The 24,414-nt window shown below is 34.5% G+C and overlaps 1 long non-coding RNA gene across 3 annotated transcripts in view; it reads right to left on the bottom strand.

Moving 5' to 3' along the window:
* Nucleotides 1–24,414, bottom strand: part of LOC135966274 (uncharacterized) — a 244,376-nt gene that overhangs the window by 193,639 nt on the left and 26,323 nt on the right. Inside the window, exon 1 of one of the 3 annotated variants that reach the window (XR_010579503.1) lies at nt 39–1,609. The exons of the other annotated variants lie outside the window; for them this stretch is intronic. This is a non-coding gene — a long non-coding RNA (uncharacterized lncRNA). Of the gene's footprint in view, nt 1–38; nt 1,610–24,414 lie in introns of those variants that run through there. 3 annotated transcript variants of the gene reach the window in all.

Here is a 24,414-nt window from a genome sequence, read left to right as displayed (position 1 = left end):
CAAAAATTAATTGAGATAATGTAAGCAAAAGCACCTACCAAAGTACTTGACAATAGGGGCCTCAGTATATACAGGTCTTGTTGAGCAACATTGTTGAATACAATTTGAATCTGTCCAATACTACCCTTAGCCAAATTTACTGTTTTATTAACAAGGATATCATAGGAGATTTGGGTCCAAAGCTTTGCTCAGTCATAGGATTTCTAGGTGGCGAGAGTTGCCTGACACAAGAGACAGAGGATAGTAATGAGTATATTAAGATGAATGATGATTCATTAACCTAGAGCAAAGTGAGACTCTAAAAGGTACCAATCATTTACACAATCCAAGGTGTGACAGTAAATGAGCCAAGAATTTTAGTCCATTCTTGTGTTTCTTAACTTTGTGCTCTCTCTACATGCTTCTGTTTTCCACATGCTCACTAGGAGGCTGGGAGGTCTAACTAAATTTAATAAGACCCGTAAGTATCCTAAGCCCCTTGCAGTTCAACAATGTTAAAAAATGCAAGACATTTTTAGTGTGGAAAGCACTCCTTCCTCCACTCTCCGCTGAGAGTTTGACAAAGTTTTCCTCAGTTTAAACTTGTAGTTTTTGTGCTTGTTATCTTTTTCAGCACAGCTTGGTCAATCACAAAGTCTCTTACTCCCTGCACAAAATTATACAACCATAGCAACTACCCTTTGAAAAGGAAATATTGCCATAGGGGGAGGCAGCAAACTCACTCAGGCTCAACTAGTCCAGAAGTGCTAAGCAGCTGCAAAGAACATCGAAGGGGAGATGGCTGGGGCTTAGGGCATTTTGAGAAATTAATTTGAGAGGTTGACTTTCTTCATGAACCCCTCTAGTTGAATACCACTTTTCATCGCGTGGAGCTCCTGCCTGTGGAAAATTCACTATGGCAGGGGGTCGGTATATCCAATGTATGACTGGATTTCAAAAGAAGCTGACTGTATGCTAAGAACAAAAAATAGCACTGCTACCTATTTGCCAGGATAAGAGAAATGCATCATGAGCTATGGGGTTAAAATATACTCAGCAGGTACCAAGATAAGTTTTTGGTGTTTTTTTTTTTTTTCTCAATCTATGGTGTCTTACAGTGGAAACACTGCTGGAATTTCCTTATGAAATACTAGGTTTGGATTATTTTAATATGTGTGGATGTTGAGTATAATACGTCACCATTTGTTCACTCAAATAGAAAAAATTCAAGCAAAAATAATTATTTTTCATTTCTTTTGGAATTTCTGTCAAATATTTTTTAAATGAAAGTTTAATGTATAGGCCTGACTTTCTTTCTTTTTACTCTTTTTTCTATAAATGAAACTCATCTTGTTAATTATAATACCTAAGAAACATTATTAGTGTTACTCATTTCATATAAGACTTGACCTTAGAAATTGTGTAAAAATAATTCTAAGAGAAATTGCAGTTTTAAAAAATATGTTGAATTTTCTCATCAAGCAATGGTTACTCTCTAATTTATATTTTTGTTGTTATATTCATACTTTCACATGTGTTTGTGTATGTATATATCTATACAAACATGTTTCTATAGATGTGCTTATTTTATATATTTATATTTTAATATATGAATACACTAATGCTCATTTATATAAATTAGTTTATATATATGCCATAAAAATTTAAATATATACTTATTTAAAATTAACTATAATACAAGTTTGTGAAACTTTTAACTAAATGAGCTTTTGATTTGTTTTAGAATTTTTCATTTCTTTGTTTCTCTAAATTACTTTTGGAAGACATTGACAGAATTTTTTTTAAATAAGCTCATATTACAGATTTATTACTAAAATATTTAAACATGTTTGGATATATACATACTTATCCAAATATATTCTACCTCCTTTGTTCGTATAACTATATTTGGGTACTACAGAGTGATAATCATGATCCTGAGACCTTGTAAGAACACCCAGAATAATCATAAATAGAGGCATACTTATGCTTATTTTTAACGCCAAATGGAATGGTAGATTTTTAAATAACTGTTTTATTGCAGACACTAAGTTGTTTTATATACATCGACAAATTTATTATTAATATTTTAATTTGATATAATTCCAACAATGCTCTTTCTCATAGAACTCCATTTATTCCAAAGATAAGAAAACCCACATATGAAAAAAAAAAAAAAAACTGGTCTGCCAAAATCAAGCTCTAAAAAGTGGAAGCAATACTAATTCTTAGTTTTATGATGTCAGGTTTCATTTTTTTAAGGTTAAACTATATTAGCATTGCTCAGAAGTATTGTACAATCAACACTGTATTTATAAAAATAGAATACTAGATCATCTTTATAATAAATGGATGAATACAGAGATAACAAACACTATCATCGAAAGGTTTCCTCTTAAATAATTTGATTACTTCTGAAAAGAAAGATTTAAGAAATATATCAAAATCAAGGGTGTCAACAGTAGTAAGGGATGTGTAAAAGAGGTCAAATAATATCTTGAAACATTAATCTGTCTTTTTTTCACACTTTATACTACCTGGTAATTTGTTTTTCCAATAGGTAGAGTCATCCAAACTTCCTTGACATAAATTGAGATTATTATAGTAAAATTACAAAGAAGAATGAAAAGTCAATGCTTAGTTGTTGACCTCCAAATTTGGATTGTCAAGCCCTTAACAGAAATAATGTCTTTGAAAGCTAAAGCCTTATTTTTATATTATGTTTCAGATGTGTAAAAGGTATACAGAATAATAAAGAATTTGTATTTATCATTCAGATTAATATACTAAATGCTTATAAATATAATTGTTGTATCCTTTGTATCTCCAACCAGTCACATTCTCTTTTTTCTCCACCATCTTGAGTTTAGTCACTAATCATTTCCATGCATTTTTTAGGTAGCAATATAGTCACATGGTTTACAATTAAACATATAAATTATATATATAAATAATAAGTTTACTCCTACTCCTGCCTCTATTTACAATATCTCTCTTATTCTCTCCCTCCCTCCCTTGGATATTAATTTTTAGTTTTTTATGTGATTATCAGAATTTCATATATCACATTTTTTAAATACATTTTTACATATGCATGTCTACCTAAACTCAATAAAGTAACTTTCTGCTTATTTTTAAACATTTTATATTCTTCTATAATTTGCTTTATACATTAAAGATTAAATTTGCAAATTTTATTTATATTCGTATTATTCAATCTAATTCATTCATTGTTATTGCTGAATAGTACACCAGTATACAAATATACCACAATTTAAAATCCATTCTATCATGGACATAGACTGGCTTTGAATTTTGTTGTCATTGTTTTTGTTTTTTCTGTCATGAACAATGCTGCTAGGATATTTTACATATCTCTTTGTACACATATTTGAGCATATCTTTATGGTATATACCTAAGAGAGAAATTGCTGGACCACAGAGTCATTTTTTCCTTCACTAGATATTGCCAAATCATTCTCTAAAGTGGCTTTGCCAATTTTCATTCCCCACCATTTTAGTTTCACTTTATCATTTTCTACTTGCCAGTGCCCTGTGAGTTTTCTTTACTTCTGTAATCTCAGTTATTCATTTAAAAATATTTATCATGTGAAAACAACCATTTTGGTGTATTTGGTAACAATGCATATTATGTTGATGAAAATCAAGAAAGCCAGAGATAAGGAACTGAACCTGAGATTACACAGAAAGATGCAGATTCAACATTAAGAAATAGCCCAATCTATGTGGAAGTTTCAGAAAATGCAGGATGCTTTCTTTTCACCCACAGTATAATTAAGGGTGATCTCTAAAAGAGAGCCCCAAGCCTTTCTACTTGAGTACAATTAGAGAGTAGTGACATGCACCCCTGTCACACATGTTGTTACAGGAGGTAGCTAGTCAAGCTAGTCAAGTATGAGAAGGGCAGGAGAGGGCTTCCCCTACTCACCAGGAGTGTTGGGCGACCATCAGGTGAGGGTCAGGAGGTTGTTAACTGTTTCTCTAAAGTAATAATAGGGCCGGGTGCCGTGGCTCATGCCTGCAATCCCAGCACTTTGGGAGGTAGAGGTGGATGGCTCACCTGAGGTCAGGAGTTCCAGACCAGCCTGACCTACATGGTGAAACCCTGACTCTATTAAAAATACAAAAATTAACCTGACATGGTGTCTCGTGCCTATATTCCCAGCTATTTGGGAGGCTGAGGCAGGAGAATAGCTTGAACCCTGGGGCCGGAATTTGCAGTGAGCCAAGATCGGGCCATGGCACCCCAGCCTGGGCAACAAGAGCGAAACTTGGTCTCAAATAAATAAATAAATAATAAAGTAATAATTGTTCACTGCCAGTGCCAGGGAAAGGCAGTCTCCTAGTAGAAAGAAAATACCTGAAATTGATCAAAAGTTTCCCAATAAGATCTCAGGCATGGGAAGAAGTAATGCAAGATCCTGGAAGTATGTCAACACAGACAACCCCAAGTCAAGAGGTCAGGCTGTGCATTTAGTTTCTCAAATCACCCACTTGGCCCTCTTCCAAGTCGTACTTTCCTTCTTTTCTTTCTTTTTCTTACAGTTCTAAAGCCTTTTTAAATAAACGTCTACTCCTGCTCTGAAATTTACCTCGGTCTCTCCTGTCTTAGGCCCCTCAGTCGACTTATTTCTTCTGAGGAGGCAAGGACTGAATTTGCTTCAGACACGCGCTGATAGGCAGCCAGTAAATCAGGGTAATTCGGATTCATTCTACTGGTAAAATGTCATAAAAGGAACTAAGAGCAAATGATAGAAAGTCTACAGAAAGAATGATGGAAGGAACTGTAAGCCTGTCTTCAACATTTGAATTCTGTAATTTATTCCATTCTTTAAAGACTGATATTGCCTGCCAGGCAGGTGTATTTATGTAAAATAACATGGAGACCCCAAGATTTACAAAAACAATTAAAATAGGACTTTTGAAGGTGTGGTAAATTCTTCCAAACCAGAGAGATTCAAGTAGTGACTGTAACGATACCTGCATTTGGTTTCAGTCTTATTTAAGCCCTAACCCAGCACTTTCCAAATATTAGACACTTAGTAAATATTCATCAGTACAGCTAACAAATGAAATTATTGACCCTTAAGTCTCTTCTGATCCATAAAAATCTTGCAAATATTTCTAGAGTATTAGTTTTGTATTCACAACCATACTGCAAGTGTCTTAGGAAAAATAGAGTATTTTAAGCTTTTATATAAGACTCAAAAAGTTTCTATAGCTTCTCTAGAATAATAGACACTAATTTCGCCCACATTTCATAGGGAGGTGTTTGACCTAGGCAGGCACAGCAACGAGGGTAGTTGTATACTGCTTTTGCAAAATTTAGAAAATTGAAGCAGCCAGGAGTTGGAGGCTGAAGAAAGATAGATGCAGAGAGGGACACTTCTGATTCCCCTCAATACCAATATAAAGTTCTTTAAACAGACCTCTAGATCTTAAGAAACACTGGGGTGGGCCATAAGTATCATATCTGTGAGAAGAAGAGAGAGAACTTGAAGTTATTTTAGACTCTCCTCAAGAAGATCATCTGGAGGAAGAAGCACACCTTGGCAGAAGGAGGCTTGAGGGAGATTAAGGGATCAGCCGGAGGCGTATTCGGTGGAGAAAAGAGAATTGCAGATGAGAGCACTTCCCACACCTCCAGCAGAAAGAATCTGCCTCTTTTTAGCTGAAGGGGTATTGGGGACAGTGAAAAGGATCTGGGAAGGTAAAAAGGAAAGAAATGTCTCCCCACCTACCCAATATCCTTTTTCCAGATGCACTTTTCCTACTCTTAGCAGGCCTGAGCTAAGCTTGAGGTACTTTGATATTCAGAGATTTTTTTTATTACATTGTAATTTTATTATTACATAATAAATAATATTATGAGAATATGTTAGTTACTGAACTGAGACTATTTGAGAGACTGAAGTGATAAGAGGATTTTTAAATATTATTGTTATCTTAGAATGAATAGATAATCCACCCAGGCTACCTTCCCAAATTTATTATATGAGAGAAAAATAACAGCTCTTGGGTTTTGTAGATGCAACTGTGAGGAGAAAATATCTTTATGATTACACTCTGGGTCATGGTTATTCAATATAACAGTTACATGAACATGAAAGAACTCAGAATTTAGGGGCTGATAGGATGGTGTTCTAATTCCTTATTTCAGAATTACTAACAGTATTAACTTGGGTAGCTCACTTAATTCCTTTGGGTCTCAAGATTCTTATCTGAAAAATTCCAACCTACAAAGATTAAATGCAATTATGTATTTATGTGCAAAACGTATCAGATCGCTTGCCACATAAAAAATCCTCAATATACATAAATTTATTTCCTATAGCAAATACCAGAGTTCCAAGCATATTAATATGCTCTGTCAATTCATGTGAATTAAACTGGATTCAACTAAACTCTTTTCTTTCGTCACTTCTTCATCACAATCAATATGGTATTGAGTGAATAGAGAAGACAGCAAATTATGGCTCTTGGGCTAATTCTAACTCACCACCTAATTTTGTAAATAAATTTTACTGGAAAACAACAATACTCATGCTTTACATATACTCTATGATTGCTTTTAGGTAATGAATTGGCATTTTATGCATGATAAAGAGAGTTGAGTAGTAGCAACAAAGAACATAGAGCCTGCAATGCTCAAACTATTTACCCTCTGTCCCTTTTACAGAAAAAGGTTGCCAAACACTAAATCAAAATTAATGAAAGAAAGAGTGAAGAAGGATTGCCCACTGGCTCTTACATTTTTCTGTATGGAAGTGACACACATCACCACCCTAGTCCTTTATCCAGAGCTATAGGTATAGCCTCATCCAGCTGCAAGGGGTTGAGGCAGGTTTTCAATATATGCCTTTGCCACATGCATGAAATAGATTACACGTTATAACTATGTTAAAGATAAGGATACAGGGGGTGAGGGAGCTGAAGAAACTCGCCGAAGGCTACACAGCTAGTAAATGGCATAGTCAGATTTGAAACCTAAGCCTTTTAATCTCCACAGACCATGACATCTTTTGATATATTCCTTTTTTCTCTAAATGTTCTTTATTATTCTTTATTTCCCCAGTTAAGCTTGCTATTCTTAATACCAACTTGGTTTTCAACATAATAGATGTTTAATATGATGGAGATTCTAATCTATCAAGAGATGACCTCACCATAGGATCATTCTTTGTCTTTTTGGTTACATATCTAGTTGAGTTTGGTAATTTAGAAAGCATTAATATAAATTTTTGTATTCATTTATTTGGCAAGTACTTATTGACTTAGGGTCTAGTAAATACTGAGGATCTAGTAAAAAACTGAATAATATAGTATTTATTTGTGGGTTATCATATAACATTTTCTGGGGAAATTTTCTTGACATTTTTTTTTTTTTTTTTGGAGACAGAGTCTTGCTCTGTCACCCAGGCTGGTGCGTGGCACGATCTCGGCTCACTGTAACCTCTGCCTCCCAGGTTCAAGCGATTCTCGTGCCTCAGCCTTCCAAATAGCTGAGATTACAGCATGCACTACCACACCTGGTTAATTTTTGTGTTTTTAGTAGAGAAGAGGTTTCGGCATGTTGGCCAGCCAGGCTGGTCTCATACTCCTGACCTCAAGTTATCTGCCTGCCTCAGCTTCCCAAAGTGCTGGGATTATATATGTGAGTCACTGAACCCGTGACTCTGGGGAAAATTTCAAAATAATAAAAGATACTCTTACAGATACTCCATAATAAATATAAGATGCTCCATAAGAGTATCTTTTATTCCATAAGAGGAGATAACCTTTAATATAAATAGTTATGCTCGTGCATAAGAGTTTACTTTTTCAGGTTTCATTTCGCTTTTATCTTTCTTTTCCTGGATCATTGTAACATAATGAGAGACTTAGGATTTTCTTCATACTCTTAGATGAATGTGATTAATATTCCAAACGAGTTTGTCTTATGTTTTTGTTGTTGTCATAGTTGATTTATATCTAGCACCAACAAGCTAACGAAAAACCATTTGTTTTAACCTGGAATTTTTTTGCATACACAAGAGTCAGAATATCTTTTTAAAAATGGTTTTGGAGAGAAGGTTTAGAGAAAGAAGGATTTAATACATAGTTGAAGTGGAATATTTTTGCCTTATAATTAAATAGCCACAACAATATAAAAATTTAAATGGTATAAATTTTCAAAGTCTAAGTAAGAAATAAGCCTCTGATTTTTAATATTAAAGTTCTAATGTAACAAAATATAGAAAAGCATAAATCATAAAAATATTTTATTTTATATTTCAGTGTTTAATAATATACAATATAACTTCTAGGCTAAACTTATAGAAAACAGAGAAAAGCAAGAGTTATGTGTTGGGGTTTAAGCCCTCTATTCACTTTTTTTTTTTTTTTTTTTAGTAAAACTTGTCCAAAAAAGCTCAGAGAATATATCAAAGAGATGGTGAATAGATCCTGCTGAAAAGTTCCTCGGGCATATTATTCAAAATTAAATATACTTTTTCTTCCATACCATTACTCTTGTCCAGAACTTGAAGTAGGAAGCTTTCAGACTTGCTGCTTTATTTTTTTCCAAATTGTAACAAATAAATGGTATACTTATTCATGAGAATCTGTTTCTAATTTAGAAGCCCCACCTTTAAGTGCACCTTTACTGGGCAAATCTCAGGGGAAAGTAATTAAATTTAATGGTCTCTATGAGTTCTAAACAAAGGCATACAATAGATACAATGATGACGATCAAATTAAGGTATTCATTAAAACTGATACTTCCAGAAATTCAAGTGTAATGTCATATGTATGTGTTGTATTCTGGAACTACAGAAATTATTTAATTGCCATTAGAATGGTACCTTTCTCCTATGTTTTGAATGTTAATATGCAATTATGAATTTGCTATTGAATTATATTTTGCTCAGCTACTGTAATCAGATACTGCTGTGGTGAACATATATTTTTCATAAGTCCTCTTTCCAAACTCAAAACTGATTTCATTATTTGCTTCAGTAAGCAACAAAAGGGTACTTAACCAACTATGACAGATATGTGAATAATGGAAATGTGGACCTAGTGGGAAATAGATGCTTGTAAATAATTCATCAATTTTGCAGATGCACAAATCCATTTTTAAGGTTTCAATATTTACAATCAGTATAAGATGTGAACACACAGCTTCCAGAAGAGAAAATGCTATGGCATTTAAGCATAAATGAATGTAAGACAATCTCAATCACACTAAACACATAAATGCAAACTGAAGCTTCATTGATGTTTCATATATTTACTTGTCACATCGGCTAAGATCAAAAATTGTAAAACACTGTTTTTTGACCCTTTTTTTGAAATAGGCTCTCTCACATATTGCTTATGAAAATATAAATTGGCAAAGCCTCTCCAGATGGTAATTTGTGTTCATTTGTTAAATTATTAATTCATATGTCTTTGATCAGAAGTTAGTCTTTTAGAAATCGTTGTATAGATGTGTTTAAAGGTGTATGTACAATTATATTTTCAGCATTGTTTATAATGGTTTTAAAAAGGAAACAATTTTAAATATCTATCCATTAGAACTGGTTAAATAAATTATGGAGTCTTGCTGCTAAAAGTTTTATGTACTAATACAGAATGGTTGATAATAAAAGAAAGAAGCAAAACAATGTGTGTGGAAAGCTTAACATGTGTCAAATATTAACAAAAATATATAGATATGTGCGGTATCTCAGAAACTGAAAAAAGCAAAAACAAAACATAATTGCTCTGAGGGAACAGGTTGGCCCAGGAAGAAATGTGAAAGAAAATCTTACATTTCAATATATTTAAGTTTTTATAATTTGCATGTATTGCCCATTCAAAAATGATTCAGAAAATAATAATTTGGGACGGTATTTTGAAACTGCAATATAAGAATTACAGACACGATTATTCAATCATTACTTTCTATAAGAAACAAATACATATCATGAAACTTTGAAATTTATATTTAATACAAATGGATTTATATTTATTCAAGGGAAATTATGGTACTAATGAGGCTAAATAACTTTAAAATATGGTTCCGTCTATTCTCCATTCTTACTCCTATCTTTTATAAGGGTTCTAATATTTAATTTTAGGTAATGATGCCTCTCCTAAAATTAATCTTGTGTCTTTAATTATTCAAGTATCCAGTCTTGCTGAAATCATTCTAATTATTCCCACTGCTCAATAGTATTAGTAAAAATTACATTTAAATTCAAAATAATTTAGAGACCTTAATATTCCCACAAGCATTTAGCTATTTTTATACTTTCACCTCTTGAGATTAAAAAATAAATAAATAATATTGAATATAGATAATATCATTGTTTTGATGTAAGTGATTTTGTATTTTTATCTCTAATGCAATGCCATAGAAGGTGGATTACAATTAGCTCTCTATTTTTTGATTTGTAAATCCCACCTCTTGTATTACCTTTTCATTTACACTTTTAAAAATTTTATGATGCTCATATTCTTTTATTATCTGTTAGGTTAATCAGCAGACAAAATTTTATGTACATTTTCTAGTGCATTGCCCTTGAGAAATGAAGCTTATTATTTGTCTTGAATAAATAAATACCATGTAAGATTGTAATGGTAGTTTTAAAACAACATGAACTGCCACCCAACGTTATCTGGTTTGCTAGATTATGCCATCTATTTTCTAAAAGATTATATGCCTACATATGCAAAATAATAGTATGTGTTATTGAAAATAACATGTGGCATTTAGAAAACTTTAAAAAATCTTTACAGTGTCTATTAAATTATTTAACAAATAATTTTCAGACTATGATCCTTGTATTTAACATTGATTTGAGTGGGAGACAAGAACACAAGTCAGCCTGAAAAATAAAAAGTAGAAATGGGGGCAATACATACACTTCTTTCATGGGTGAGTCTTAAAATTTTGATTTAGGTTAGATAAATTAAATTACTTTGGCCTGTGCTGCCTCTCCCCCACCACAGCAATATTATTCCCAAGAGTCTATTTTCTACTGCTGTATATATGATTTGCAATGATGACATTCAAAGACTTTGTATAGCATTTCTCCCTTCTAAGCCATATACAACAGAGGCACAAGGCACAATAAGAAAAAAAATGTCCAGCTTAAATATGAATCTTCATTGAAATTTCTGCTTGTGACTGTTCTAAAATTCTATACCATAAATATTCTGAGATAAGCAAGCTTAAAAGATCTTTGTTAAAGTTTATCTTAACGAGAAAATAACTTATTTTCTGTGACCTTTGGAAAGTAATGTGAATGCTTTATTTTTCATGATAGTGATGCGGAGCAACAATGAAATGCAAAGCCTGGTCATTAATCACATCATAGATTAAAGAGAGTATATTTACACCGTGCCCCCGAATGAGCTCTTTGGTGGCTGGAACATTGTGCCCATAATACAATGACTCCACAAATTTTGTTAACTAAATGTCAATTCTGAGCCAGCACTATAGGAAATTTTAATGAAAGATTGAGTAGTACAACAAGCTTGAACACTGGTAGTAATTTTCAAGTGAATAGGAAACCACTAACCACAGTCAAAACACATACAGATTCAAACACCTATGTTTTATTTGAACATAGCCAGATTGGCATCTAAAACAAGCCTCTCCTTTCAAGCAGAAGGAAACATTGACTTGCATCAAACACTTCAAAAAGTCCAAACATCAAAACTGAAGATTGAAGAAGTCAATGTTTTCTTTTGTCCATTCAGGACTGGGGAAAACTCAACCACTTCTTGCTCTTCTTTACTCAGGATTATCTTTTGATTGCTAGTGATTCTGAAAGCTAGCATCCTTTGACCCTGTAGATGGACATATTCGTGAGTAGCAACAGTTGTTGATGTAATGAAAGTCTGCTTCCTTTTAAATCACATGGGCCTTTAGATCAAATTGAAATATATGTTTTTAAATTTTTTGAAAACAGTACTTCTAATCACATTGCTGTAGTGCTTATTTCTTAAATACAGTTAAGTAAAATTTTTGATATTTTTCTCTTATTTAGTGGGATCTTTGACACGGCTTATTGCCTTACTGAGTGATGGTGATCAGTGGTAACTCAAGAATTCTGTACAGAAAACAGGAAAGTGGAAGAGGGGATAATAGGTGCAGGTTGAAGCCATCTTAAACAGCAAATAAAAGATATTTACTTTGATTGTATTCTCATGCATGAGGAAGACTAATAAAAAATGTCAGGAAGTCTCCAAATCTCCAACAACTCCTCTCCCAATATTCCACTGACTCCAACTATAGACAGTGAACTAAAATGCTTTGCAAAAACTTACCCAATCAGAGTACAAGGTCCGTAGGCACTGCAATTTCTGGCAGCAGATAGAGACCACACAATACACCAAGCACTGGCAGAAAAATCTCTTAACCTCTTTCTTCCTAGAAATACTTGCAACCAGAAAAGTTTTCGCAAGCCATTGTCAGATTTTATGCAAAGTGTAATTACAAATTTTCTAATGTGGGTCAAAATTTAAATGAGTTACTAATTTGATAAAAGGACAGCCAAATAACACATTTCATGAAACTTACAAACAAATAATTAATGTCTTAACATATACTTAACATATACTTAAGTATATAACATATACTTAACATAACATATATATGTATACTTAACATATACAACATAACATATATACATAACATATACTTATTTTAAGTATATCCATATTTTAAGTAGAATGTCTTAGTAGCTCAAAATGTCCAACTTAATTCAAATTATGTGTGAAGAAGACAGTAATTTTCTGAAAAATCACTGAGATTATCTTGAGGACCCAGAATAAATTTTTGCTTCTCATAACTAATTCGAGATAAGTTTATGCTTATTTTCAATCTTAGGTCTGCTTCCACGGAAAATAGACTCTGAACTGAATATTTATACAGAGGTAGTTTATTAGGGAGTGTATTAGCCTATTGTCATACTGCTATAAAAAAAATACCTGAGATGGGGTAATTTATAAAGAAAAGAGGTTTAATTGACTCACAGTTCCAAAAGGCTGGGGAGATCTCAGGGAACTTACAATCATGGAGGAAGGGGAAGAAGCATGTCCTACAGGGCAGCAGGAGAGCTAGAGAAGAGCGAGCAAGAGCAGGGAAAACTGCCTTGTAAGACCATCAGATCTTGTGAGAACTCACTCACTGTCAGGAGAAGAGCATGGGGGAAACCATTCCCATGATCTAATCACCACTCTACCTTGACATGTGGGTATTACAGATCTCTCCCTCAACACGTGGGGATTACAATTCACGATGGGATTTGAGTGGGGACACAGAGCAAAACCATATCAGGGAGTGTTCTTTACAACAATGCCTGGATGGATTAAGGAAACGATTGGTCAGAAGAGAAATTGTGATACAATTGCATTAAGACCTTGGCCAATACAAGAGTTCAAGAGAGGATGGCCCTTCAGGATCCTAAGTTGAAGCAAGAAGGTACCAAGGTCTAAACTCTTACACAGACAAGTCATTGGATATAGTCTCCCCAGGGAAGAAACAGTACCGTAGACAAGGTACTTCACTTCGGCCTAGGGGAAGTTCTGCAGAAGAACTGACTTATAAGTCCTTGTTTAGCAACATTTCCAGCAAATGAACAAATGACTGCCTCATTCTGAAGTGGGAGATCTGTGTGATACACTACAGGATTTACAGGGCTTTTTTTTTTTTCCAATATAAATCTGAAGTCATTCAATTTTTGATAATGAGAACCCATCAATTGTTAGTTTCTTATATCTGCCATGCAATTATGGGTATATAGAGTTTAATATATTCAGAATATTATTGACTCTAACACAAACACATCTTAACTATTTGCAAATGTTTATTTGTGTTTTTTATTGACAGAAGGAACTGTTTAGCATCACTGATTTCTCATTAGCAATCTTTAAAACATAAATTTTTGACACAACACATAGTTGCAAATAGACAAAATTTGTCAATACAGCTGTCAGATGAAAAGAAAGATCTGACTTTCCTTTTGTAGTTCTGCTTTTCAATCAATATCTGTTTAGGGCTTGGATGAAAGGGGCTCCATGAACAGGTCACGAGCTTTTGTGCTGACATAAATTCTGTGTCTTTGCAGCTGTGTGCTATGTCAAGTCTACACCATCTCTCAGCCGGATTCTTACAATCTTACACATTTTACAACCTGCCAGTGGTTCCTCCGTGTTCCATCTTTATCTCTCAAAATCATTCTTTACATAGGAGCCAGTGAAAATGTGTTAAAATGTGAATTGGAAGACCTTATTCCCCTGCTTAAAATACTTCCATGGCTCCCATTGCACTCTGAATATATTCCGAAGATTTTATCACGGCCTACAAGGTCCTTTATCATCTGGCTCCTACCTGCTTCTTTCAAATGCCCTCATAAAACCAACTGAGTTCCTAAGATCAAGCAACACTGGCCTCAGTTCCGTTTATGTAAAATAATAAACATTTTTGACTCAGAGCCTTTGCACTCTGTGTCTCTGTGTTATTTATACCTGAATTATCCTCTCCTTGAGTCTTGGCAATAAACGTCCTTTCCTTCTTTAATTAAGATATCCAAGGATACTTACATATTGCCCTTCCTTCCCTTCTGGGCTTCTATTACTTCTCCAGGTACCTGCTCACACCTTGGCCAACCAAATCAATTTTTACTGTTTTTACCATTACAACTATCTATAGTAATTGTGATTATGAATTTGATAGCATGCTTATTTTCTATCACTTTCACGAGAATGTACACTGCATGTTTTCTTCCTCCAATTTTCAATAATCTGTAACATCTATCCCAAACAATATTTAGTAGACATAGAAAGCACAAAGGGGAGGGTATCTGAAAGTATGATACTTGAATGTTAGCCAAGGACTAGACCGAGAAACGTGTTTTAGGCCACGTTCAACTTCTGGAGCAATAAAAAACATTGTTAGGATTTTAGGAGTGTGGCCTTGAGGTAAGAAGAAGATATGAATATTTCTTTTTTTTCAGATAGAATATTCTGTTTTCAACATATACATTTTATTTTATTAAATATATTTATTTAAATGGTTATCATCAAATTGTATTCTTATTGCAGATTAATGCTAAGATTACCTATGTTTTTGAAACATTCATATTGGGCCAATTCTTACAAAATCTTTCTATGTATTTGTAATATTTATGTAAAGTACTCATTAAAAAGTGTCTTTTGATTCTGAGAAGAATCATATATGACCGAACTGTTTGAAATAGTGCCTATCTCAGGCTGTCCCTAAATTCTTGTCACCATTAATTTTCTTCACAGCACTTGTCCTGATCACATCTATGTATCTGTTTATCTATCAAGTGCATGACTACACAGGGCGAAACTGTCTTGTATTCTCCTTTATCTCTGTCCCTAGAATAGGACTTGGCAAATAGGAAGCGCTCCACAAATATTTGTCAAATTAATGAATGAATGGATTTCCTGATCTAGGAAATTCAAATATATAGAAGCTACTACTTCCCAATGAAGCTGAATAAATGAGTTCTCTTAGTCACTACAGTCCTTTCACTCTGAAAGGGTAATAAAATTTATCTTTCTTTTAATTCCTTGTATTTAGGTATACAAAATGACTGTCTAATCTAAGGCACTCATATCTTACTAGGAAGTAATTAAACTCCTTTGCAATCTTTTCTATGGTCATGTAAATAATGAACATCTAATTGTTACTCAGTAATAGTTGCATTGATATATATTGTTCTCTACATATCTTCTTGGTAGATACGTAGTTATCACACTTAAATGAGGTATACACTTTTAATAGGATTATATGTGCTGTTTCAAACGAAACACATACACAGTTGTAGGGAACAAGAGAAATTTTTGTCTTTTTGAATAGTTATTCTGTTCATGATGCTGAGTAGTACTCATGGCATCATTCAGTAAATATTTGTTGAATTAGTATGTTATCATAATTTATGCTTAGCCAAAGTGAAGGAAAGCTCTTTACTGGGAGATAGATCCACATATGTACCTATTTTTCAGTTAGATTTTATTTTTACCATGGATTTTTATCAAGCATATTAGGGAGGCAGGAGCACTAGATTAGAAGTCAAAATCATATTTCTCTTTCAGGCCCTTCATTATGTGACTGTATGTAAATCCTTTAAATCATATGGGATACAGCTTCCTCAATTATCAAAAGAATAAAAGGTTACTTTATTTTTTAAGGTTCCTTTTGAAATCAAAACTATATGTTTTCTTTAACTCTTACCATGAAAGTCCACTTTCATATACATCTGTTTTCAGAGACAATGTGTAGACCAACATAAATTTTTGTGTCTTTTCAAGTATTGTAATGAGAAAGTCAATGAATTAAAGTCTTTTTCATTCAACTCCCCTTTGTTGGTTGTCTCCTGTCTGAACTATATGGCATGCCTCTAATTGCATAATTAAGGGATAATAATTGTATCAATGTTGTTATTAATCTAAGAATTAATAACTGTGTGAGATGGATAGATGAGTTGACTTACCACAGAGGAGTTTTATGCATTTAGGTGTTGTTGATTAAAGCAAGAATATGGTAAAACTACCCAGGCCAGTGTTCTATATTGAAAAGCTCACTCAAGCAACTGCTTGCAAGGCCAGTATGGAGATCGTATTGGGTAATATAGTTTCTATCTGATTTTTGCAGGGATTTTGAGGCAGTTAATGCTTTCTATTAGCCAGTTGGATCAGTTACATTACTTAGCAACCTTTTATTCAGGATAGAATTACCAATGTCTTTGAAAGTGAGATGGAGTACTTTATACCTTATAGTATTTAAGCTATTAAAGATTCCATTAAAGAAGAGTTATCAATAGAAAATTATATTCTTTATTATAGTTTATCTAAGAAAAAAATCTAGTGAAACAACCAGTACATAAAATAAGAATCGTTTCCTTCTACATTTCAAGTAAAAGTAATTGAGGTTTTAGTCTTTTTTTTTAATCTCTGTGATGTGAGCTATGAGATTGGGCTAAGAGACATCTGAACCACGTTCTCTAGTACAGAGGGCATGGTGAAATCAAACAGTCACGTGGTTTCTTCTGTGAGGCTGTCTGGGATATGCCAACATTTTTAAGGGGAGAAATCTTTACCTCTAACTCATGTGAATGTCTGTTTGTCACCCTAAAACAAACTCCGCTTCCTTCTTCTTCCTCCCCAAATCTGGTTATTAGAATCACTTAAGACAATTCTTAGTTATGCACCTACAGAACCATGATTGTGTTTTGGGATCCATCATTGCACTCGCATAATGGGAAATTGAAATCATCTCCAGTTCCGGAATGCATATCAATCTAAGATACTCACGGCAGTCCAATTCCCTTTACCAATACATTAGTTTATGAATAGACATGGGAAGCACATCTGACCCCTTTCATTCTTTCATCTTTTCAACAATTATTTTTGATTGACCCTTATGTGCCAGGCACTCTTCAAGGAATTGGGGATACAGGAGGAAATCCAAGTCACTATACTTCCCAGAGCTCATATTTTAGAGGAATGAAACAAATACAGCAAACATAAAGAGTCAATAAATAATATCTTAGGCCACAAAAAGTGTCATGAAGAAAAATAAAGACAGGTAAAGTGATAAAAAGGAATATGGGAAAAATACCCTATATCAATATATGTGATCAGCAAAGTCCTGCATATTAAGTGGACATAGAAGTTGTGACGGCCGGGCGCGGTGGCTCAAGGGCCGGGCGCGGTGGCTCAAGCCTGTAATTCCAGCACTTTGGGAGGCCGAGACGGGTGGATCACGAAGTCAGGAGATCGAGACCATCCTGGCTAACACGGTGAAACCCCATCTCTACTAAAAAATACAAAAAAACTAGCCGGGCGAGGTGGCGGGCGCCTGTAGTCCCAGCTACTCGGGAGGCTGAGGCAGGAGAATGGCGTAAACCCGGGAGGCAGAGCTTGCAGTGAGCTGAGATCCGGCCACTGCACTCCAGCCTGGGCAACTTAGCGAGACTCCGTCTCAAAAAACAGAAAATAAAAAAAAAAAAAAAAGAAGTTGTGACAAAAAAGTTGGAGGGTGGTGGGACTAGAACAAGAATGGATATTATTTTAATACCTATAATTGTTGCGCAACCCTAAGAGACAAGAATATATGAAAAGAATGTAAGATTGTTTAATGTCCTGTGATCTTCATATTTATATGGCAGAGGTATGTGCATATATCATGTAGCAGAGAAAAAGAAAGCTCACTCAAATAATATAACCATTTCTATGGAGGTTTTAAGTGATATTTTAATCTCACTTAAAAATTAATATTGGTCAGGCATGGTGGCTCATGCCTGTAATCCCAGCACTTTGGGAGGCCGAGGCAAGTGGATAATGAGGTCAGGAGTTCGAGACAAGCCTGGCCAACATGGTGAAACACTGTCTCTACTAAAATTACAAAAATTAGCCGGGTGCATTGGCAGGCACCTATAATCCCAGCTACTCCGGAGGTTGAGGCAGCAGAATCGCTTGAACCCGGGAGGCAGAGGTTGCAATGAGCTGAGATTGTGCCACTGCACTCTGGCCTGGGCAACAGAGCAATACTCCGTCTCAAAAAATATAAATTAATTAATTAATTAATATTCATATTACTCAAAAACAAGATGCATGAACACATTTTCCTCTGCCTCATGAATTGTGGGCTGTGAACGAGTTTTATTAAAGTTCAGTCACTTCAGGTTTCCAATCTGAGAAAGCAACCTCAAAACTTACTTGGAAAGGTATTCCTGAAAATTGTGTAATATTATATAATTATTTCCTTATTGCATAGTCATCTCTAAACCCTCAATAAATTTATAATCAACTTTAGGAATATTTGGAACAAGAAAATAAAACCCACACTGTTAATCTTTTATATTTAAAAATCTATGAATGTTTGGTGATACAAGTACTTGGTAATACAAGTAATGCTAAAGAGAATGTAGTCTATTAGACAGATCTACTCTCTGACTTGTCTAACATGTAAACCTCAATATATTTATAAAAATTATCACTGTATTTTGGGAATGTTTTTCATTTGAGATAAACAAACATAGTACTTGAGGAGCAAATTAAATGTATCCAATTTGTAAATACACCTTAAATATTTAATGGAACATAACTAAGATTATTGAAGGGAACAAATATTAACCAAAATTTCCTTAAAGGTAACCATTATAATTACTAGCCTTATAAACAGAATCATAAAGTATATAAGTCAAACTTGTTAAGAATGTGATTTTATAAAAGCAATAACTTTAGTAAACTGAATTATTTTTTTAAACTGACTAAATGTCTGAATAACCTTTAGTGTGCCAAAAAATACCCATGTGTGCAAAATAAAACTTACATTTGTCAGTGGAGTAAGTTTTGGACAGAGACCTGACTATCGTGGGGAAATTAGCCACAAGGGAAGACTGTCTCTGGCAGAAGGAATAGTACTGACAAAAGCCCTGAGGCCAGAACATGCCTGCCTGATGTTTGTGGCCAAGTGTGATTCTTGGAATTTGTGTGGCCATCTTGCTCCCAGACCACAGCATCACGCCTAAAATAGAAAAGGTTAGTCCCCAGGACCAATGTGAAGTAGAAGCCGATTCCTCAAATACTCTGCACATCTTAATTATTATTATATAGAGTAACAAATGCCCCCTTTTTCTTTAAAAAAAAAAAAAAAAACCATTTGAGTTTGCAGTTATCTGCTGCTTGCAGGTAAAACATCCCAATTCAGGTTACTATTTATATTATTTTAATCTTCTTCAGCTTGCCAAACAATGAGCTGGCAATCTTTACCAGGTAGGTAGACTAGGGTACATGATTTTCCAGTAGATTTTTAGTTGCAGGTTACGATGTTTTGTCTAGATTGTCACATAATGACTTATATATCCTTGCTATGTCACTTTTACACACATTTTTTTCTTCTCTGCGTTTCGTTGAAAGTCTCATGATAAAGTTCTTATTCTCAGCTTATGGAGAAGTAGACTGAGAGGTTAAATCACTCGTATTTGAAAGCAAAGGTGCAAGGGTCAAATCCATTGCTATTTTATTATACTCAGCTGTTAAAAACTGGTCTTTGGCATAAAGCGGGGGACAGTTGAAATTTCAGAGTCATAAATCCAGGGAAATGAATCTTTAATAAAGGAATTTTTAGCAAGCTAAGGAGAAAAATGATTTGGTGGAGCAGACTTCTATACAGAGCTCTAAAAAACAAACAAACACACAAAAAACAGAAGGAAAAAAAACAACTATCAGTAGCCTCATCTATTAACCTTGTGTTGGAAGAGCTAGGAGCTTGTGGGGCATTTGAGAGAATGTCTATCATTTGGTAGCTGAGTATTGAGATTCAGTTTTCTGATTACTAAATTATTATGGAGAGTAAGGTACACATATAAATCCTAGTACAGCACCTGGCCTATACTAGCAGCTCAATATATGATAATCACTCTTGGATAAAATAAGAGCAAAAGTGAGTTGCCCTTTAAAAATTTTACAAGGAATCACTAGGGGAAATGTGTTTTTAGAACATTCGACTATGCTTGAAATTGCATAGAAAAAACAAAATCTTAACTTTTTTTACCAATATGTTTAAAACCTTCCTCCCTCCTTAACTCTACTATTATCTTATCTGTCTAACCTCCACCTTCATCACTCAGTCTCTGGTTGATTCTGGCCAGCATCTATTAATACACAGTAATACAATAAAAATAAATGAAGGAAGGATTTCATGAAATGTTTGAACATGATATCAGAGATGAAGATACAGCAGTTAGATAAGTTAAAAGTTATAAGGAGAAAAAGATGAAGTCAATGGGGATAATAACACAAAACATTCCAAATGGAAAGTATTAAGACATTAAACGATCAAGAAAAGACTTTGAAAACAATCGATTAAACTCACAAATACTTTTATAAAAATGAATCTCTTATGGTCACATTGACGAAGTCCGAATAAAGTAAAGAATTCCATTATGTCTTACCATTATCATATATTTTTATAAAAAACATCATTTAATTCATTATTCTTTGAAAAGAACGAACTTAATGACAATTATGAGATATTTTGTTAAATATAAGATGAAATAAATTTATTGTCAATTTCAAAATGTAAAAATCCAATTTTTTCATTTCATATGAAAATTTTTTTCCTCTTTTAAGTAATTTCACTGTGTTATTTGCCTTAATTAATTTATCTTCTCATGATAGAACTTCCTGTAAAACAGTACTGTTAAAGGCTAATTCTCAAATTACAAGAGAAGACTGAAAGTGAAAGAAAACTATCCATTAATTGGGGGGTAAATGAGTCAGTAATGGAAGGTTCATAGCCTAAGGAGGGTCACAGCAGCAATGTCAGTAATATTGGCCCTTTCTACTGCTCACAGAGGGAATAAACCATGTTTAATGGCCTGCATGGTTTCCCCACTCAAGCCATCCCTTTGGGCAATGGTTTCATTCAATCACCCAATAAATATTTATTGAGCATTCACAGAGTCAGGTAGGGTCTATTGGAGATACAGTAGTGTACAAAACAGATAAAGTTCTTCATGAAGCTTATTTTCTAGTAGGAGATACACTCAATAAAATCATACGCAAGTGAATTATATACCACATTTGCTATTAGTAAGTAAGAAAAGAATAAAGTAGGTTTGAGGTATATAAAATGTTAGGTGGGGCTATATTGGAAATCTTAAATATGAGCTAGGAAAATCCCCATGAGTGGTTATGAAGTCAACACTGGAAAGAAAAGGGGATAGCTATGAGAACCTCCGTAAGAAGGGCATTCCTAGCAGAGAGAACAGTGAGTGAAAGGGCTTAGAAGTGAGAGGATGCTGACCTGCTCAAAGAACTGGTAGAAGCACAGTGTTTGGAGGCCAGCAAACAAGCAGGGGAGGCATGAGAAATATGACTGGAGTTGTGACAGACAACCAGTCTTCCTAAACCTTGCTTCCTTTTCTGCCAAACAGGTATAATAAAGATGTTCTCTGCCTAGGATGGCTGAAAGTATTCCATGAGATAATTCTTCCAAAGTAGTTAGTACAATGCCTGGCACACAGTAAGTGATTAATAAATTTATGTTGTTTGACATTCATAGAAATGGAGCCAAAAAACTATGCATCCCTGATAGCACCAAACATTTGATTCATTTAACTGACTCCCTTAACTCTGACTCCATGACTGCTAGGAAGCCCTGGGATTGTAATTTCTTTTCCTCTATAGTTTTACCTACAGGGGGAATATGCCAGTATTACTAAGGTAGGTGACCCAAATTAGATGACATTAAGAGTTCCCTTTCTAAGCTGAAAAACTTGAACTTTGCCACGGAGACTAAGTAATAAGAGTTTGCCAGTGAGAAACAGATCTACTTTCATCCATTTTACTTGAAAAATCTGGTTTCTAATTTCAGATTACCAGACTCTACCATAGAAAATTCCTTGAGGTTATTCAACTCAGGGCAGCAGCCTTCGGGAAAGCAGGACTGTCCATGTACTATGATTTTATCACTTTTTATTTTTAAATATTGCAAACACCTAACCACCACTTACCATCACTCAATACTGTCACATACATCATCATATCTTATTCTCTATATTTTTTGTGAGTATGCAAATCAGCTGGTACTGTAATTATTTATTTACTTGTTTATTTTTATGTATTTATTTTGAGACAGAGTGTTGCTCTGTTGTCCAGGCTGGAGTGCAGTGGCACGATCTCGGCTCACCACAACCTCCACCTCCCGAGTTCAAGCTATTCTCCTGTCTCAGCTTCCGAGTCGGTGGGACTTCAGGCACGGCGCCACTATGTCCGGCTAATTTTTGTATTTTTAGTAGAGGCGGGGTTTCGCTATGTTGGCGAGGCTGGTCTCGAATTTCTGACCTGGTGATCCGTCCGCCTTGGCCTCCCAAAGTGCTGGGATTACAGGCGTGAGCCACCACACCTTATTTTATAAATGCAGAAGTAAGACATAGAGAGATGAAAAGACAGACCTGGACCCTGAACCCAGGTATTCAGACTTCCCATCATGGAAACAAACCTTGGGATCTAGTCCTAGAATCTCCATTACCAGTGACGTGATGTTGAAATATCCTTCCTCTTTGGGTCTTTGTTTCTCCAGGGAGTTGGACTGTAATATTTTGAATATAAGGACTCTAGAACTAAGATAATAGTGAAATGAGCAAATTAATAGAATATTTGATAAATCAATTAAACTAGACCAAGAATTAACAAAAGAATATATATGTTACAAATGAAAAGAAATACCTCTCCCATCTCCCATGTATAATTTATGTATAAGAAGTTAAGGAAGTGGGAGGAACAGAGAAATACAGGCCCTGAACAAGTATACGAAGCAAAGGGATCCCAGGCACATTGACAGCTACTACTTATGTTTCTATTTTTCCCTTGGAGTTATTTCATGGAAAAAAAAAAAAAAAAAAGTTAATTAAACTTGTACTTCCAAACAAAGGGAAATTGAACAAAAGCCTTCCTGAACACTCCAAAAATATCTATTTCTTAAAATTTTTCAGTGTATTTTTAATTGCATTTGTTCTGAGGTACATGATTAGGCAAATTCTTGAATTAGTCACTACAATATTTCCGTCCTTTTAAGATCCCACCATGAAATCCACAATGGTCTGTTTTTGCTGGAGACTCCTGTCTATTATCTCTTGGTTCACTGATCTGTGTGTTTATTGGACATATTGAAGAGGTCTTGAGGGCTTTGGCAGTCCAAGTGCCCTAGCGATTTTCTACCCTGTCATCTTAAAAGGGAACTGTACTGCATCATATGAAACCACCCTCACTAGAGCAGTGAAGTGGCAGGGAAAAGGAGGGCAGTCAACTCACCTCAAAAGACACAGAGTATGTTCTGGAAAATTGTCTGTCTGGTTTTCTTAATTTTCCTGATGAATCTGCGCCAGCTATCTGAATACAACAGAGATTTCAAGAAGCTACAATTTTCCTGCTCCACACTACCCTGATACTTCAGTTAAATACATGCATTTAGGGCAAGGTAATTGAAAGGATCACAAATTAATTGCACCTGTTTCAAGCTAACATAGAGAAACTCTTTCGGATCCTATGCATTAAAATGTCATTTCTCACAGCAAGTATACCAATGCATATAAGCTCAGATTAAGACTCCCTTATTGGGGTAGGGAAAACGGGAAAGAGGATCACCTATTCCTATGAGAATACATATTTGTATATCCGTACATAAAACACTCCTGTATTTTGGTCGCAGGCTTTTAGTTATATCCCAGGGAGAGAGTGACTTGCATTGATTATTTACTAATAGAATACAGAGAGCATAAAAGAATGTGATTCACTTCTCTATAAACAATGATGGCCTTCATGCTTGTTTGTGCTGGCATTTGAAAATTTCCTCCCTTCTCTTCCCATGATACAAGATTCATTAAAGCACCATCTAAGGTT

The sequence above is a fragment of the Macaca fascicularis genome, chromosome 11 (genome assembly GCF_037993035.2).
Source record: "Macaca fascicularis isolate 582-1 chromosome 11, T2T-MFA8v1.1".
Taxonomy (NCBI): Eukaryota; Metazoa; Chordata; class Mammalia; order Primates; family Cercopithecidae; genus Macaca; species Macaca fascicularis.
This window is presented reverse-complemented; position numbering and strand designations above follow the sequence as displayed.